Source organism: Synchiropus splendidus, chromosome 8 (genome assembly GCF_027744825.2).
Source record: "Synchiropus splendidus isolate RoL2022-P1 chromosome 8, RoL_Sspl_1.0, whole genome shotgun sequence".
NCBI classification, from domain to species: domain Eukaryota; kingdom Metazoa; phylum Chordata; class Actinopteri; order Syngnathiformes; family Callionymidae; genus Synchiropus; species Synchiropus splendidus.
In genome coordinates, this window is record NC_071341.1 from 3948083 (window position 1) to 3965970 (window position 17888).

General features: G+C 44.5%; 1 protein-coding gene across 1 annotated transcript in view; it reads left to right on the plus strand.

Moving 5' to 3' along the window:
* Positions 1-17888, plus strand: part of LOC128764074 (putative PDZ domain-containing protein PDZK1P1) — a 64819-nt gene that overhangs the window by 21503 nt on the left and 25428 nt on the right. The gene's annotated exons all lie outside the window — the stretch shown is intronic.

Below are 17888 nucleotides of genomic sequence, written 5' to 3' on the forward strand. Positions count from 1 at the left end.
TATGAGTCATTGTTTTTTTTTTTTTCATTTTGACCCAAATGCTTATGTGAAATAGTAGTTTTGCGACGTTTGCCCATCTGACCTATAATTCCTCTGCACCAGCCATTGGAACACAAACTTGATCTCAGAACTTTGCAGTTTCAGGCCCACAATGTTGACACTAAAACCATGTGAGAGGAGAATGCAGATAACACATAAAAAATGTCAAAACTATGGCGATTCAAACAGAAACTGTCCAGCAACAGAGGGACATTGTCATTGGCTTGTGGCAGGGGTCTCTCAGAAATTCAGATTTGTCAGTTGTTTTCACTTCAAACCTTGCAACAGAAACCATTCACCAATGGACCAAACACTGTAATATACTTGTTCAATAAACAGTCCAGAGGTCTTGACTGGTAGGTTCCTTTTATTTCCAGTACTCAACTTCACATGCTCTCGTGGACGGCAACAACATCTCTTTACGACAATCTCCCCGCCCCCGAAGTACCTGATTGACATGTTGCAAATACCATGACATCTTCACGTTTTTTTTTTTTTTTAACTTAACTGAGAAATCACTATTCTAGAACAATAACTATAATCGACTCCTGCACTAAATGTTTACTCAGTCGACTTCAGATAAACTATCTTTCACAAATCCAGTTTCCGAACAGGTTTGACTACTCTACCACTTCTGGTGTGAATCTGTCCCCCAGCAGGCTGCTGTGGTTCTTTGCGAACACTTGTTGGAACAACTTCAACATCTGTTGTTGTATTAGTTGGGATTGTCGCTTGTCGCACAAGGGACGCCATTAATGGTAGACCTTGAAGATGTATTTGGTTCCGTCTGTAGATAGCTCCTTTGATCTGTCTTCACTGAACATGACTCGTCAGTTCCTTCAGAAATGACTGTGTAAGGTGCAGACCTAGTCTTTTGCTTGTCTGTTCTGGTTAGGACTGGTTCTCCGTATCTCAGAGGCGGAAGCATTCTTAGACCATGCGGCTTGTTGTAATGAAAGGCTTGTTTGTGGCGTCTTTGACTGAAATAAAAAGATGAGCCGTCTCTCCAACTGATGTTCACCTCTGCTTTAATTGCCGTCGAACATTGAAGGTGAATCACCGTAAGAGCTGAAACAAACGGATAAACGGAAAATATTTGACACGTATTTAATGAGCCCCATACCGTTAGCAAAGTTCGCTATGCTTGTCAAGTCGAAAGCCAAACGCACTAAAACAAAATATTCCCCACATGCTGTCCGTCTCAATAAAGTAAAGACAAAATATATCAAGTAACAGAGGAAACATATACAAACCTTGTGCCCTACTCAGTCAAACGCCAAAATTAAATTGCTTAACTCCGGTAACTTGCGTCAAGCTCATAGTGTGGATGATTAGAATACTTCCGGGATAGCCTTTCAAATTAAAATAATAATTCTCACCGAAACAACAAACATCGAACTCAGAACACCATTTATCTAACATTAAATCTGTTACATTGTTTACCTTTCTCAAATCCATCCTTGTTTCTGATTTGGCATCTATTTGGCCACTTAGGAAGTAGATTTTTTTTCAGAATAGGTAGGGTTGTTCTAACTTTCCTACCCATGAGCAACTCGGCAGGGCTGACATCGATGCTGCAATGTGGAGAAGATCTGTAGTTCATTACTGCCAAAAGTGGATCCTTTTGTTTGAGTGTTGCTTTGGTAACTTGAACTGCTCGTTCAGCATGTCCATGACCTTGCGGATAGTGAGGACTACATGTTGTATGTCGGTCCATCTGATGAGCAAAGTCTTTGAAAAGATCACTGCTGAACTGTGGCTCGTTGTCATGTAGTCCGGCCACCGGGGTATACACTTCTCAGGGCGTCGAGTCGGAAGCACAAGAAACCACAAAAGTAGTGGGATACAAGCTTTGTTTTATTCCACATCAGCGTAACATCATCTCATCGCTTGACATCGCTCAGTATCAAATTGTTCAAAGTACAAACACATTAAGTAGTGGCTGGATCAAGGGTGTTCCTTGTGCCAGATCGTCACAAACATGCATATCCCCCTTGGCCTCCTGGCTGAATCACAAAAACAAGAGCTTCTGGCAACTCCAGACAAAACAGACATTCCTGTTTTCACTACAAGGGTACCATCTCTGGCGTATTTGGAATACAGAGTGGGTGGATATCTGTTCAACATTCCATTGGTGGTACTGAAAAACAAGTTATCATTGTAACTCTAATGACACAGGTCAAATTATTCCACAACATATCCCCCCTTTGTGGGTCTCAGACCCACGCACCGAATTTAGCAAACTATCCCATTTCATTTTATTGAAGATTATTTAGTACTGTAGCAGAGCAGTGACAATATACTGGATATAAGTATGTAGAAAATGTTAACTAAATGATTAATATAGCTATAGTTAGTTCAATATGTTTATTGCTGTCTGGTTAAATAAAAATCTCAACTGCGCATTGTTAATACCCGTCGCAGGAAAATATTAAGTCAGTTCGCTTCCGGAAGCGTCAAAAGTTTTCCGGAATTGTACTCTTACTTGCTGACATGATGACTGCTGAACTAATTTGAACTTTCTTGAAATCATTTTGAACTTGTAAAGCCCGAACACATAAATTGAACACAAAATTAACCAAAAAACAATATGTGAACAGAAACAATATGATGAATTGGAACACACGGTTATGCAATCATATTACAGGATAATCAAACATGATGAACACCAAACAATAAAAATGTTACTACATAAATGGTATTCTCTTTTTTTCTGGAAGTCTGGGTTTTTGGTTTTTTTTTTGTCGCTTCTTGTCATAGGTGAGACTTCCCCCACCTTTTTAAAAAAAATTTTTAATTGTTAATTTTTTTACTAAAACAATAATCAAGTAATTATACCGGCAAAGAAACATAAGATCATGATTAAAACACAATACTCACAAGCCCCCGGTTGAGCGCCTGTTTGTTGGAGTTCTCTCCGGTGGACCAGAGGGTCGCCTCCCTGAGGCTTAGGCTTCAGGGAGGGAAAACTCTGACTGCTGTTTGTGCGTATGCACCGAATAGCAGTTCAGAGTATCCGGCCTTCTTGGGGGTCCTGGATGGGGTCCTATGTGAGACCCCACCCGGTGACTCCATTGTCCTCCTGGGAGACTTCAATGCTCACGTGGGCAATGACGGAGAAACTTGGAGAGGCGTGATTGGGAGGAACGGTCTGTCTGATCTTAACCCGAATGGTTGTTTGTTGTTGGACTTCTGTGCTAGACATGGTTTGTCCATCACAAACAGTATGTTCGAACATCGGGAGGCTCATAAGTGTACTTGGTACCAGAGCTCCCAAGGTCGTAGGTCAATGATCGATTTTGTGATCGTTTCATCTGACCTGTGGCCACATGTTCTGGACACTCGGGTTAGGAGAGGAGCAGAACTGTCAACTGATCACCATCTGGTGGTGAGCTGGCTCCGATGGCAGGGGAAGCCTTTAGACCGACCAGGTAAACCCAAACGGATAGTGCGGGTGAACTGGGAACGTCTGGAGGACGAAGCCGTCAGAGGAGCATTTAACTCACACCTCCGGGAAGCTTTTTTATGCATCCCTGTGGAGGTTGGGGACATCGACCATGAGTGGTCGGTGTTCAAAACCGCCATGGCTGATGCTTCAGTTGCGAGTTGTGGCCTGAAGACCATCGGTGCCTCAAGGGGCGGCAACCCAAGGACATCTTGGTGGATACCAGAGGTCAGGGAATGGAACGGATAAGCGGACCACGATGGATGGATGGATGGATAAAACACAATTGTAAAATAATCATAACAACACCCATTCTTCAGTCAGTATGATCAGAGTCCTCCAATTAATCAGGTGATGGGTACAGATGTGGTCTCTCAGTCACTACGAGAGCCAGTTGTTCAGCAGGCATCATGTTCAGCATCTATGCGTTCCAAAGTCCCGTCGTGACTGCTAACTGCTTCTCGATCATTCGCAGACACAGTTTCCTCATCATGGGTACGATGCAACATGCCAGAAGAAAAATAACAATTAGTATGATTGCAGCAGTCGTCCCCACTTCTGCAAAAAATGTTCCCCATTTTCCTAGGTGTCCATCTAACCAAACCCAGGTCCAACTTTTAGCCCCTGCATGCTCTTTTATCTCATTTTTTAAATCTCTAAGTTTATCCATTGCAATGGCAAATGTTCCATCAGGCGCGGTGTTATTAGGAATGTAAGTGCAACACTGATCTCCAAACATGTGACACACACCACCTTTTTCTGCTGGTAACCAATCTAACACCTGACGATTTTGTAACACCATTTTTCCAGCTCCATGCAGTTGTTCTCCCAGTAGTTTAAATATTTCATATGTATGGTTTGTGTATCTCTTTATAGAAAATATAATATAATCAATATAATCAATATATAATCAAATCATGTGGTTTTATTACAGATAGGACTAGTGGTGGTCAAAACTGGACGGTCATCTTCCTTTCCTTTTTTTGACTGTGGTGTGGTTCCAAGTTTGGCAAACAGTGTTTTACCTAGAGCTCCCTGACCTCTGACCTGGATCCCACTTTTACTCCGCCTGTCCTGCACAATACGTTTAACGGTTTGTGTTTCTGGGCATGTTTCACACAACGGGTGATCGCATCGTACTTAACTGAGTTTTTTAGCTGGAACTTCGGGTGTCACGGACTGGACTTTGGTCGGCTGCTTGGGTCTCGCGGTTCCCGCCCGTCGCTGCGCGAGCTTGTCTCCTGGTGACAACTAAACCAGACAAGTTATTATCACAGCAAGCCTTGTCATCAACATTTTGACTATCTAAATCATTGACTTCACTGCCCTGTTTTATTTCCTCTTTGGTTGTGGGGCCTTGTGCCTTTGTGCAATGGCTCAGATGGTACCAAGTGGCGTTGCCTTCGACTTGGACAGCTGTTGGTGTTGCTCGGACCACGGTGTATGGACCTACACGTCTCGGCTGGTGCCACTTCCTTCGGAAGACCTTGATATACACCAAATGCCCGACCTCACGATCGGCCTCAAGCTCCCGTTTTCTCTCCTGCAGATAGATAGTCCTATGGATAGAAGTTAGTTGCTTCATATAACTTCCAAGTTCAGATTGTAGTTGCTCAAGTGGAGGCCCCTTGTAGGGTCCCCTCAAGTGCGGTGCCGGTGGTGGTGTTAAATGTTTGCTTCGATGAGTTTGCATGCGATGACTCATCAGTGCTAATGGTAACGCATCAACCCAGTTTAGCTTCGTGCTAGCACAGATCTTGTTCAGTTTCACTTTCAGGGTCCCATTTATCCTCTCAACCATTCCCTGACTCTGGGGGTGATAAACGGCACCCAATCGTTTGATTTGAAGTTGCTGCAAGATGCCCTTCACAACCTTTTGTACAAATGCAGCACCGTTGTCTGAGCTTATTTCTGACGGAATGCCTCATCGAGGAATGATTTCTCTGGTCAGGAATTTGATTACTGTTTCAGCACTCAAGTCTTTAGATGGTGCTGCTTCAACCCAGCTGCTAAACCGATCAATTACCACCAACATGTTGCGTCTCCCTTGAACCGTTTTTATCATGTCAGCGTAATCGATCACAAGATGTTTAAATGGACCTTCTGGGACTGGAATATGACCTATTGGTGTCTTGATGTTTTTTCGTACATTGTTTTCTGCACAAATCTCACATTGATTCAGCACTTCATCTGTTGTTGTCTGCAAAAATGGGGACGAATATCCCTGCTGTCTGATTTTCTTCACCACTTCCCCCCTTGCACAGTGATCTGCACTGTGCACCTCAGAAATCCAAATGGTCAAAAGTGCAGCTGGAGCTACCAGCAGGCCCTTCATGTGATCGCCAGAGACCCTTATTGTCCACAGTAGCTCCTCTTTGTTTCCACAAAACCTTTTCATTTTTGTTTGCATTTTCTTGGATCAAGATTATGTCTTCAGGTGTGACTGTGGGTTCTAATGTCACCATAGGTGACAAAATGGCTATTTTACATCTTGACACTTCTTTTGCTGTGCTTGGAATTTGACAATGGTGAGTCTTGTTGGCAGCATCATTGCAGACATTAGAGCAGTGATCTCATTTTTGTTGTACTGTTTTGACATACTTGTCGGACATGGGGAGGTGGGTGGCATATTTTGAACTCACATAGGTGTAAGTGGCTCCAGTATCGATTAACATTGGAACTTGCCTATCTTCCACTTTCACTTGAATGATTGGTTCTCTGCCAGGTTCTCCTGTTTGGCTTGAAAACTGGCCCTCCCCGGTAGGATTCTCTGGGCCCCACTCATATCCATGATTTGCACATGCCCATGGGTTTGCTGGTCATCTTTGTTGCATGGTCTGCGTCTCCCCATGTGCCTCTGGCAGTTCCGGGCTAGGTGACCAGGTTCACCACAGCTCCAACATAGTCCTGGGGGGCCTTGCATTTTTGATGTCCTTGTCATGCATCTTCCCCAAGTGCGAAATTGAGACTGTCTCATTTGTGTGGGTCGTCGCCAGAACGGCTGTTGTTGATAGACATTAATAACCAATGGCTGTGGGATAGGTGGCGCTGTTTGCTGTGTTGCTGGCGGTGATGGCTGTGGCGGCGGTGTTGACCCAAGGGTGGCACCTTGATCCATCACGGTGGCTTGAGTCTTTGTCTTCAATCTGTTTTGGAGATCTGTGAGCTGCAGTTGAGTGAGCTTTCTTATTTGAACCCTCTGTTGTTCATCTTGTTTTTACTCATCTCTCTGGTGTCTCTCGATGGCGTGTACAACGTGGTCGCGGAATTCTCTGTGAGGCATGGATGTCAACCCCACAACGTCATCCAGCTTGCTCTGTACTTGTTGTAGCAGGGCTTCAATGACGTAGGTGCAGAACAGAGTTGATAGCAGAGGACTGTTTTCGGCTTCCTCCTCTGTCTCTTGTTTCCATCTCTCCTGTTGCCTGCTTATGTACGCAGCTGGGTTCTCGTTCTCTCCAAGTGGTTCTCCTTTCAGTGCCTTTGGGTCAATCTTGGATGGGAATTCACCTCTCAACACTCTCCACAGCATTGGCCGGTATGGATTGAACTCGGTCCCATCGGCCATCATGTCTATCATCCAGACATTTCCACTGTGACGTAGGAGGTTCTCCATCGCGCTTGCACCCAAACTCTTAGCCAACACAGCCTTGATGTCGCCAAGGGCCAACATCTTGCCAACGGTCTCCTCCTCAAACTTCCTGATCCATTTTCCAGCTCCTTTGTGGATATCTGGCAGTCAGGCAATCAGTCCTGCGAGCGTTTGCCACGGGATATAGTGACCTTTGTTGCCCTTGATCAGAATAGGAAACTGACCAGGGTCTGTATATCTGTCTGGCGGCTTGATGTTTGGTCGGTATCTCAGGTCAACCCTTCCAGCTCCGCTCGCTCCCTGCTTTCTTGTCTTTGTTTCACCCAACTTGTCATGTCACACAACTTGTCATGTTTCTCATCCAACTCCATCTCGATTTCTTCGATTATTGTTCGATCTGTTCTGCGTTCAGGGTCGACACCCACATGGTCTAGCTGAGTCCAGTATGACTCGCCACCGATCTTCCCTCTCAGTGTTTCATTTCGTTCGGCGTAGCAGTCCAGGATTGATGATTTCGCTTCCCCATCTGTTTTCCTCTGGGTACTTCAGTGCTTTGGGATGGGCTGGTGTTCAGGACTCAGCACTTGGCCCTCTCCCGGTGGAAATTGATGCGGGGTATCTCTGTGTTTGGATGCTGACATTCCAGTTTTGTCATCACATGCGTCTTCATCATCAGTGTCATCGTATTTGAAGTCTCCATTAATCTTCACTGTTCCCACGAGTGATGGATATAATTCATGGGTGTCTGGGCAGCCTTTGTTGTTGTTGCTCTTGACAGATGTTGCTGGCATCTTTTTTGTTCCATCAATCCTTGTCTGATGTTTCTTCTGTAGCGTTCTCCTTCCATTTTAAATATGTTTATAATGTTGTGTTCATATTTTCTCTTTTCCTCACGTTTCTTGCTGTGATTCTTTGCTCTGTAGTCTTCGATCCTCACCTCCATGATTTCACACATATGTGGGTCGAATGTGCCTTCTTTTGGCCAGCTTTGGATAAGCTTTCTTGTTCTTTTTTCCCATTTAGTTGACAGTTTTTGGATTTCTTTTGCCTGCTCAGGGTATTTGGCACTCACAATGACAACTGGTGTGACGCTCATTTTGATCTTGGGTTATCACCTGCAGTATTGATTGTGTTATTGTTCAGCGTAATGTTGTGTCATCAATGTGTGTTTTTCTTACTGGGTATGGGTCTGAGTGCGCTAAAGGTGAGGGTGTTGTTGACGAAGATGCACACACACAGCGACCGGAGTAGGGGGGTTTAGTCCTCAACGCTGACTCCTCTATCTCCCTCACACACCACCTATGTGCAGACACAATTATTTGTATATCTTTTACGGTGGATGAGTGACTTCGCGATCACCTCCTGTTTGTTCCACCTCTGTATTGGGAAACGGGCAGTGTTTATGGAAAGAGGACAGTGCACACACGCAATCTCAAATTCCACATTCCAACTGCTTGGGAGCCAGGCCTAGTTGTACAAGCAGTCAGCTCATGCGGGGATGGTACATAGCGGAGGCAGTGCGTTCCCTCCAGATATCTGCAACAACTGCACAAATCTAATTGCGTCACACATTACGTCTTACTTCAACCTTGAGCAAACTCAACTTTTGACTTTTTTGTACTATGCATCAAGACACCAACATGTTTAAACTGCTTATGGTTTCTGGATGGAAAACAAAAAAGAGAGTCCCAGAGCTTTTAGCCCGTTTTTAAAAAAATATCACTTATGTTCCTTTCCTTCACCCCACCCTTTTTTTTTTAATCAATCGCCCTGTTATCTGTTCAAACCTTCTAATCTGTTGATTCTGTATTTCTCATCCCGACCCACGTCAGAGCGCCTTCACACACACACACACTGCTCTGTTCTTTGTCATGAAACTGCATACAGTAAAAGTAGTATAAAAGGTAAACTTCAACACTTCAATCCACAACACCCAATGTCAATAATATCAATAACAATATCACCCACACATCATGGCCATACACATATACCCACACAGCTCTCTCCGTTCTGTGGCATGAGAGTTCTACGCAGTTGAGGTAGTTTAACGATTTAAACTTCACACACACACACACTGTCACACACGTCATGACTGCACACACATACACACAGTTTGCCTGTCCTTAGTCTAAGTGGAAGTCTCTGTTCTGCTCTTTACATGCAGCATTTGTTCATCGTAATAATAGCATCATTGATTATGAGCTCCTAGTGAGTGTGCTGTCGTTTATTCAGGATCTCACGACCTGGTTTCACAATGACTGGATGTTTGCATTTTTCTACAACTTGTCACAGGTTGTCTCCACCAGATTCTCATCCGAGGTATTCTCTTAGAGATCTTGACGTGGAAGAGTGAAGATCTCTAAAGGAAACTAGAAAATATAAAATATTTTCGTATATGCATTATAGGCCACGCCTAGCTTGTCGGTATGGAATCCTTAAATGTTAATCAGCTAGCCCCTGAGAACATCGGTCATGGCAACGAGTGGGTGTCCAGTTTTCACTCTGATTTTCATCCACAGTCTGTCTAGGAGCTCTGACGACCACAAAGGCTCTTTGTTTTGTGCCCTCCTGTACTCCCTGCAGTACATACAGTTCTCCCCTTATAGCTGGAGCAATGCCTGGCCTCATCCTGCACTTGTTCAGTCCCTGATGTCCATTATGAATTCTTTCCAACATTTCTGACGTCATGGTATCAGGTATTACGATCCTGCTTCCTCTAACAATCAGTCCCTCATGAACTGAGAGTTCATTCCTCACATGAAAATACTGTTTGGGGACGCTGTTTATTTTCTTTGAGTGTTCAGGCCAGCCTTTCTTGATGAACCGGATTATGTCCTGAGGTCTCTGTCTGACGCTGTCTCACTGCAGATAGCATCCACTTTCATAGATGACGCTGGGATACTGCTCATCACTGCAGCAACATAGCACTCTATATAGGGTCTCGGTGAGTTGTCGAGGTCTCGAGAGTTCATCAGCGGCAGAAGAGGTTTGTGATCTGTGATCAGTTGAAACTTTGGCAAGCCATACAGGTATTTTTCAAACCTTCCACACACCCGCACTGAAGCCAGGCACTCATTTTCTATCTGACCATATCTCCATTCTGCATCGCTTAGTCGTCTGGAGCAGAATGCTACTGGTCTCCAATCATCCCTGCGTAGCTGTAGCAGGACTCCTCCAATCCCACAACTGCAGGCATCCGCTGATATGGTGGTGCTCCTGTTAGCATCATAGTAAACAAGAGTCGGTGAGGTGGAAAGAAGTTCTTTGACTTTAACAAATGCAGCCTGTTGGGCTGGGCCCCAAATCCACACAGTTCTCAGGCGGTTTCAAGTTGTTTATGGCTGAAACTTTAGATGGATCTGGACGCACTCCATCTTTGTTGATGACCTGTCCCAGGAATTGCAACTCTGACTTCCTCAGTGAACACTTCTCTGAGTTCAACTTTAATCCAGCTGACTCCAGCCGCTCCAAAACCTTCTTCAGGCGCTCATCATGCTCTCCCATGTTTCTGCCATGGACTATGATGTCATCCATATATACAGCCACAGCCTCCATATGGTCCAGCTCCTCTTTCACAGCGGTATGGCGACTGTAGCAGCCCAAACTCCTGATCACTTCCACTTATCTCATACACTCTCTTAATTGGTCCCATAGCTAGTGATGCTGATCAACTGAGCAGGTTATTTACACACTCACCTCTTACGACATAAGTCTGAAAGTGTATGTTTTTCCTTTGTTTACAGTGTTTGTGATAAACTGTCCCAAACAGTTTAAATCACCCCATGGGGCTCTTAGAACTTCCTTTGCCTCTTCTAGAACCACACCCTTTTGAGTAAGTGTTCTATATTCTGCTTCACTCAACACATTACAGTCAGCATCTGGGTCTATTTTGAACTTCAGAGGCTTGTTTTCTACATGCAAAGTTACTGTCCACTCTTTATCGTCATTGGCGCTGCTGTTAATACAGCCAAGATAGCACGCCCCCTCGTGACTATCTTCCGTCACTTCACTCGCCAGCTTGCTTCTACACAGTCTCACCCAGTGTCACTTTCTCTAACATTTATTGCAAGATCCGCTCGACCTGCTGGTTAACTTGTTCCTTGTGCCTGCACCATCATCTAGAGAGTGAGGTGGGGATTAATTTGAAGCCTCTGAGACACCTCTCTGTCCAATATTACCACCACTATTCTGTCTCTTCTGTCTCTCTCTGTCTCCTCTCGGCTCGTGCCAAAATTGCAGTGTCCAGAGAGTTCATACAGTGCACGGATCAAAGTTTCCATCCGCACGCGTTGATTAAAGTATGCCTGTTCATGGATGACGTTGCGTCTGGCACGAAATATGCGTCGAATTTAGCCAGGACAACATTGTACTGGTCCTCACTTTCTCCTTGAGCATATGCAAACGAACTGAGGATATTCTCGGCTTCTTTACCAAGAGCGTAAACCAACGTATACACTTGTGCAAGGTCTTCCTCCTTGTCCAGTTTAGTTGCCGTTTGATATCGAGTTAATCTTTTCCTCCACTCATGCCATTCCGCTGGTTTTATGAAACAAAAACTTTCGGCTGGTTGGAACTTTGCCATCCTGATTCCACTTCTGTCAGCCTGTAATATACTTGTTCAATGAATAGTCCAGAGGTCTTGACTGGTATGTTCCAGTACTCAACTCCACATGCTCTCATGGACGGCAACAACATTTCTTTATGGCAATCTCACCGCCCCCAAAGTACCTGGTTGATATGTCGCAAATACCATGACAAACAGTTCATCATAACAGAAGCAACTCTGAGTATGCATTCCACTGCAGCTAAGAGTGCAGAGGATTCTACAATGGAGAAACCAAACACTCACAACAGACGACACTCTTCTGAAAGCAGCGATGTCGACATAGACTTAGACTTAGACTTAGACTAGACTTTATTGATCCCTTTGGGATGACTCCCTCCAGGAAATTTACATTTCCAGCAGCAATAGAGGCAGGAAAGGGCATGCAGTCAAGAAGAGCATCACTCAGAGAAATAAAAAAAAATACAAATAAAATAAAATAATAATACTAATAACCTAAAAATAAAAATATAATTGAAAATAAAATAAAATAAATATATATATAATAAAATACAAAAAAGGTAAACTAGATTAAAATGGGTTATTGCACCATAGAGACGGGTATTGCACATTGAAAAAGTGTCCATTACTATGTAGTGTAGCGTACCCTACTACTTCTTCCCTCCAAGTGAGGAGTTGTAGAGTACGATGGCATGGTGTACAAACGAGTTCTTGAGTCTGTTGGTCTGGCACTTGGGGAGCAGCAGCCTTTCACTGAACAAGCTCCTCTGGTTGCTGATGGCGGTGTGCAGAGGGTGGCTGGTGTTGTCCATAATATCCAGCAGTTTGTCCAGAGTCCTCAACTCTGCCAAGGTCACCATGCCGACCACAGAGCCGGCCCGCCTGATCAGTTTGTCCAGTCTGGAAGTGTCCTTCTTGGATATGCTGCCCCCCCAGCACACCATGGTGTAGAAAAGGACGCTGGCAACCACAGACAGGTAAAACATCTGCAGCAGTTTACTGCAGATGTTGAAGGACCGCAGTCTCCTCAGGAAGTACATCCTACTCTGTGTCTTCCTATACAGGTGGCTGGTGTGTGTTGTCCAGTCCAGTTTATTGTCCAGCCACAGCCCTAGTATTTTTAACAGTCCACAGCCTCCACCTCAGCTCCCTCTAACAGGACTGGTCGCGGTTTTTGTTTGGACCTCCAGAAGTCAATAACCAGCTCCTTCGTTTTAGAGGTATTGAGCTGTAGGTGGTTGGTTCAGCACCATGCAGCATAGTCCCTGACCAGTCTCCGATACTCCTCCTCACTGTCGTCCCGTATGCACCCGACAATGGCTGTGTCGTCGGCGTACTTCTGAATGTGACACAGCTCTGAGTTGTAGCAGAAGTCCGATGTGTACAGGGTGAAGAGAACAGGGGCCAGCACTGTGCCCTGGGGGGCTCCGGTGCTGCTGACCACAGTGTGTCAGTGTCAGACGGGATGTCCTTCAGCCCGACGTACTGTGGTCTGCCAGTGAGGTAGTCGGAGATCCAGTCCACCAGGTGGGGGTCGACTCCCATCCTGCCCAGTTTGTCCCGAAGCAGAGAAGGCTGGATGGTGTTAAAGGAACTGGAGAAGTCTAGGAAGAAAATCCTCACTGTGCCGCTTCCCTTGTCCAGATGAGAGTGGGTTGGTGAGCTGGTTGAACCGGTTTAAGAAGTCATTCAGTGCGTTTGCCCTCTCCACTGTCCCCCGCCGGCTCTGGACTTTGTGTTGAAACCTGTGATGGTCCTCACACCTTGCCAGACCTCCCTCATGTTGTTGTCCCTCAGCTTCTGCTCCACCTTCCTCCTATAGCTGTCCTTAGCTTCCTTCACACAGTGCTTCACCTCCTGCTGTGCTGCCTTCATGGCCTCCTTATCTCTACTCCGGAAGGCAGCCTTCTTCTTGTTGAGGACAGCCTTGACTTCCCCCATAACCCATGGCTTGTTATTAGGGTAGTAGCGGACAGTCTTGACAGGGGAGACCACGTCTATGCAGAAGTTAAGATAATCTGTCAGACAGTGTGTCATCTCCTCTATGTCCTCACCAGGCGGGTTCAACAGCACATCCCAGACTGTGGTGTTAAAGCAGTCTCTCATGGCACTTTCCTTCTCAGGGGATCACCTCCTGATGGATCGGGTTTCCACCGGTTGCTTTTGGACCAGGGGGATATACAGTGGCTGTAGTTGAACCAGGTTGTGATCAGACTTCCCTAGTGGGGGGAGGGGAGTCGCTCTGTATGCATCCCGTACATTAACATACAGCAGATCAATTGTCCTGTCCACAACTTGATTAAAAGCAGCCAAAGTGGAGTCCAAAGTTGCATGATTAAAGTCCCCAGAGATGATCATGAGTGCATCAGGGTGTTGTGTCCGCAGCCTTGCTGTGACAGCGTGGATTTTCTCACAGACAGTGGCTGCGTCCGCTCTTGGAGGGATGTAAACACAGATGGCGATCACGTGACTAAACTCCCTCGGCAGATAATATGGCCGCAGGCTAACAGCTAGCAGCTCGAGGTCCCGGCAACATGAGATTGTCTTTACGGAGATATGTCCTGGGTTACACCAGCGGTTGTTCACATACATGATGAGACCCCCACCTTTGCTTTTCCCGCTTGCCTTAGTGTCACTGTCGGCTCTCACAGCAGTGAATCCAGGCAGGTCAACGTTAGCATCCGGAACGAGGTGGTTTAGCCATGTCTCCGTGAAGATGAACTGACTGCTTTCCCGGTAGATCCACTGGTTGTTCAGTGCGGACAGCTCGTCGTTCTTATTTGGCAGCGAGTTCACATTCCCCATGATGACGGAGGGAATTGATGGCTTGTAGCGCCTCCGATTCTCCTTTCGCTCGGTCTTTAGCTTAGCGCCAGCCTTGCAGCCCCGAGCTCTCCTCCTCAGCTCCACCGGGATGCGATGTCGTATCCCGGCTCGTCCCTTTGTTTGCAGAGCCAGCAGGTCCTCGCATGAATAGGTGAGAAAACTGGCTCTTGTTTTTGTTAAAAAGTCTAAAGTATCCATAGGATACATAAAACACACAATCACTCCACTGGGAGAATGAATAAAGTAGATGAAAAGAAGTTAAAAAAGGTTGAAAGTGCTAAAAACTGAAGAGCTACTGGAGAGGCAGCTGTCTCCACAGCGCCACAAGTGTCACATATTGGAAAAGGCAGAAATGTTTTGAAGCCACTTTGTCAAATTGGAAAATCCTTTTCTTCATATGGGGTGTGGACTTGAACCCTGTATTTCAGCCTTATACAATGTAGTCCTGAACACCCCCTCAGGTAGATCAACATGTGAATAGAGCAACTGCCTTTGTCATTCATAACTAGCTGATGTGGTCATAAACCCCAATCACAGCTCCCATTGCCATCTCTTCAATTTCTACATGAACATAATGGTCCATCAATATTTTTCTCCCTCGGACAAAAACTCATGGAATGCAAGTACACTCCCATTACCATCATACTATTGGGTTGATCCTATACTAAACTTGGATGGGTGACTATTACAAATGACTAGATCAGCAGTCACCATCCAGCAGGATTCATTGTTTGAAATGTGCATGAACTCCAAACTACCTCCACATCTCGACAGGATGTTTAATTTGACTAATGTCTTCTCTAGCTGCCTTATTCAAACCTCAAATTTATTCACAAATAAGAGAGAAAATGTACATACCACATGGAGTAGGGCTCCCACTAAATTACTTCCATATGTTTCCCCTGAAACAAAAAAATGCCATTGAACTTAAATTGCAGTATATCCAAATCGACTAAATACATTCACAGTGAAGGTGTATATTCACATTAAATATCTACATCAAGTATTGACAAAACAGAACCTTCTTCTTTTTAACTACCTGTTTTACTGGGTAATAACCATCCTCTTCAACCATATGGCTGCATTCTGAAAGGACAAAAAGTGTTCATTGAAATTGTTTAAGTGTTACAGAACGTCAAGGCATATACACAAAATTATCATTCAAAAAACATACTGTAATCTTCTTGTTTTTCCAAATTATACATTGGGTTCTGCACAAGTCAGCAAGGTGTGGTGTTTGTGGTGAAAAATTGCATCAGCCCACTACGTGCTGTCTATGATTAATCTCATTGTCGTTACAATATCTATACCGGTTTTTAAGACACTGCACAACCTTTCATTGTAGTGCCTTCATGAGATACATTATGTTTAGATGCCTGGACAGTCATTGTACATCTTTTAGCCTCATAGAGCATAACTTTGCAATTATGGTCAGAAACATTGGGATGTGTGCATTGGATTTAAGAATAGCCAAACTGTTAAACTAACACTATAAAAAAAACAATCCACATTTAGATGTAGGGCTTTTAAAAATGTTTTGTAGTTTGTGTGGCAAGAATTTATTTGTGTAAATTCATATTTTATTTTTATTTCAAGTCATATTGTTTTATAACATTACTTTTTACATATTTGGGTTTATGATTCTGTTTTACTAAGTTCACCTATATTGACACGTTGGATCTCTATGCAAGGTAATGTATAAATAAAGCATTATTGATCAATGTCATATCGCAAATGAAGAAGAACCATTAGATATACATGTTGTCCTTTAGCTGCGATTGATATAAACCTTCAGTCATTCATCCTATGTGAAATGAGGGAATGTAATTAAAGGATGACAAAATTACCTTTAGTAATTCTCTTCCTCCTGGCAATTTTCCTTGGAGGTAAGCCTGTTGTGGATAAATAAAACAGTAAAGAACAGTTATCACAATATTTCTACTGCTATTATTATTAAAAAGTACAATATCCAATTGACTGAGAGGTCATCAAAACCAACGGTATGCCCAATGCCATATAAAATCAAAACTTTGATTTGATATCGAAAGTCATTTACCAAAGTATCATGTCTAAATTTGAAAATCTTGTGGTAAATAATTCATGAACCAAAAGAGACGTACTGGTAATTGGACAGTGGTTCTCGACCACACTCCGTTCCAGACGGCTTTTGTAGGAGTGAATGTAGAGTGTCTGCTGCAGGTGCGCTGTTCGCCTATGTGTGTGGCCGCTGCATGTGGGAGGGGTTGCCGAGTGAGTGACGTCTCTCGAGAAGTGAAGAGGTGCCCGGTGCGTGTCCAGCTCTGAATGTGCGGTTTTGTGCAGTTTGGCTGTGGCAAAGTAATAAACCAAGTAACGCTCTGTCCAAGACTCGCCTCATCCGAGCTCCAGCCAGCCTCGGAGGTGTGGGGAGCGAGCACCTTCCCTGTGACACTCTACCACGGTCCAGTGTGGAGACAGGAAAGGTTTTACACCTCAATATGAAGAAAAAACAGCCAGGGACACGTCTGCATACACAGGCTGCATTATACTGCGTTATACACAATAACAAAGCGCGTTGTGGGTCGTTCCGCACACGTTATGTTTTTTCCGTTTTTGGGGGGGGGCGTTCGAGTTCTGGATTTTTGTTCGAAATCCGAAGCTAAAAAAATCTTTTTTTTCTATTTTTGCTCGAACTCCGATTTGTTCGAAGTCCGGGACGTTCGAAAACCGAGGTACCACTGTACTGTGGATGTGAGGAAAAGATGTGGCAGAGCGGAGAAATAACAGTGAGGCAACAGCGAAAAATGGTCAGAAAGCTTTGCAGGGACCTACAAACAAAACCAAAACGCATGTGGATCCACCCGAATCATTCTACAATATATTGCTCTGGACAGATGAAACCAAGAGTCGTATACAGCCACAACCACTCCACATGGCACAATTAGAAAATGCTCCCTAAAATATAGTTCGGAGGATGCTCTGTTATGTTGTGGAGTTGTATGGCCAGTACAGACACTGGAAAGGTGGCATGGATTAGGCCCAGTATTTGCTTATTATGGAAGAAAGTGTCCAAGACTGCTCCAAGAAGCTGAGGCGAAGGTAGAGTTGGGTATCCCAACACGTCAATGATCTCAGACATGGTTCAGAATACACCATTCTGTAATGGCCTCCAGAATCCCCAGATTTGAACACCATTGAGAATTTGTGGTATAACCTGCAGCGTAAAGATCATGCAAGGAGGCCCTCCAAGCTCACAGAGTAAGAGGCCATAACAGTTAAAAATCATACTGTCAGAATCCATTTACAGATCCTGAGTTATTTACATTTATATGCAGTTATATCAGGGAAAGAGGTGGCTGGTAAGTATTGAAGTCCCAAAAGGGATCAGGTGCCCAAACTTCTGCGTGGGTCTAATTTTGTTTCAGCGTTTATTGTACTTCTGG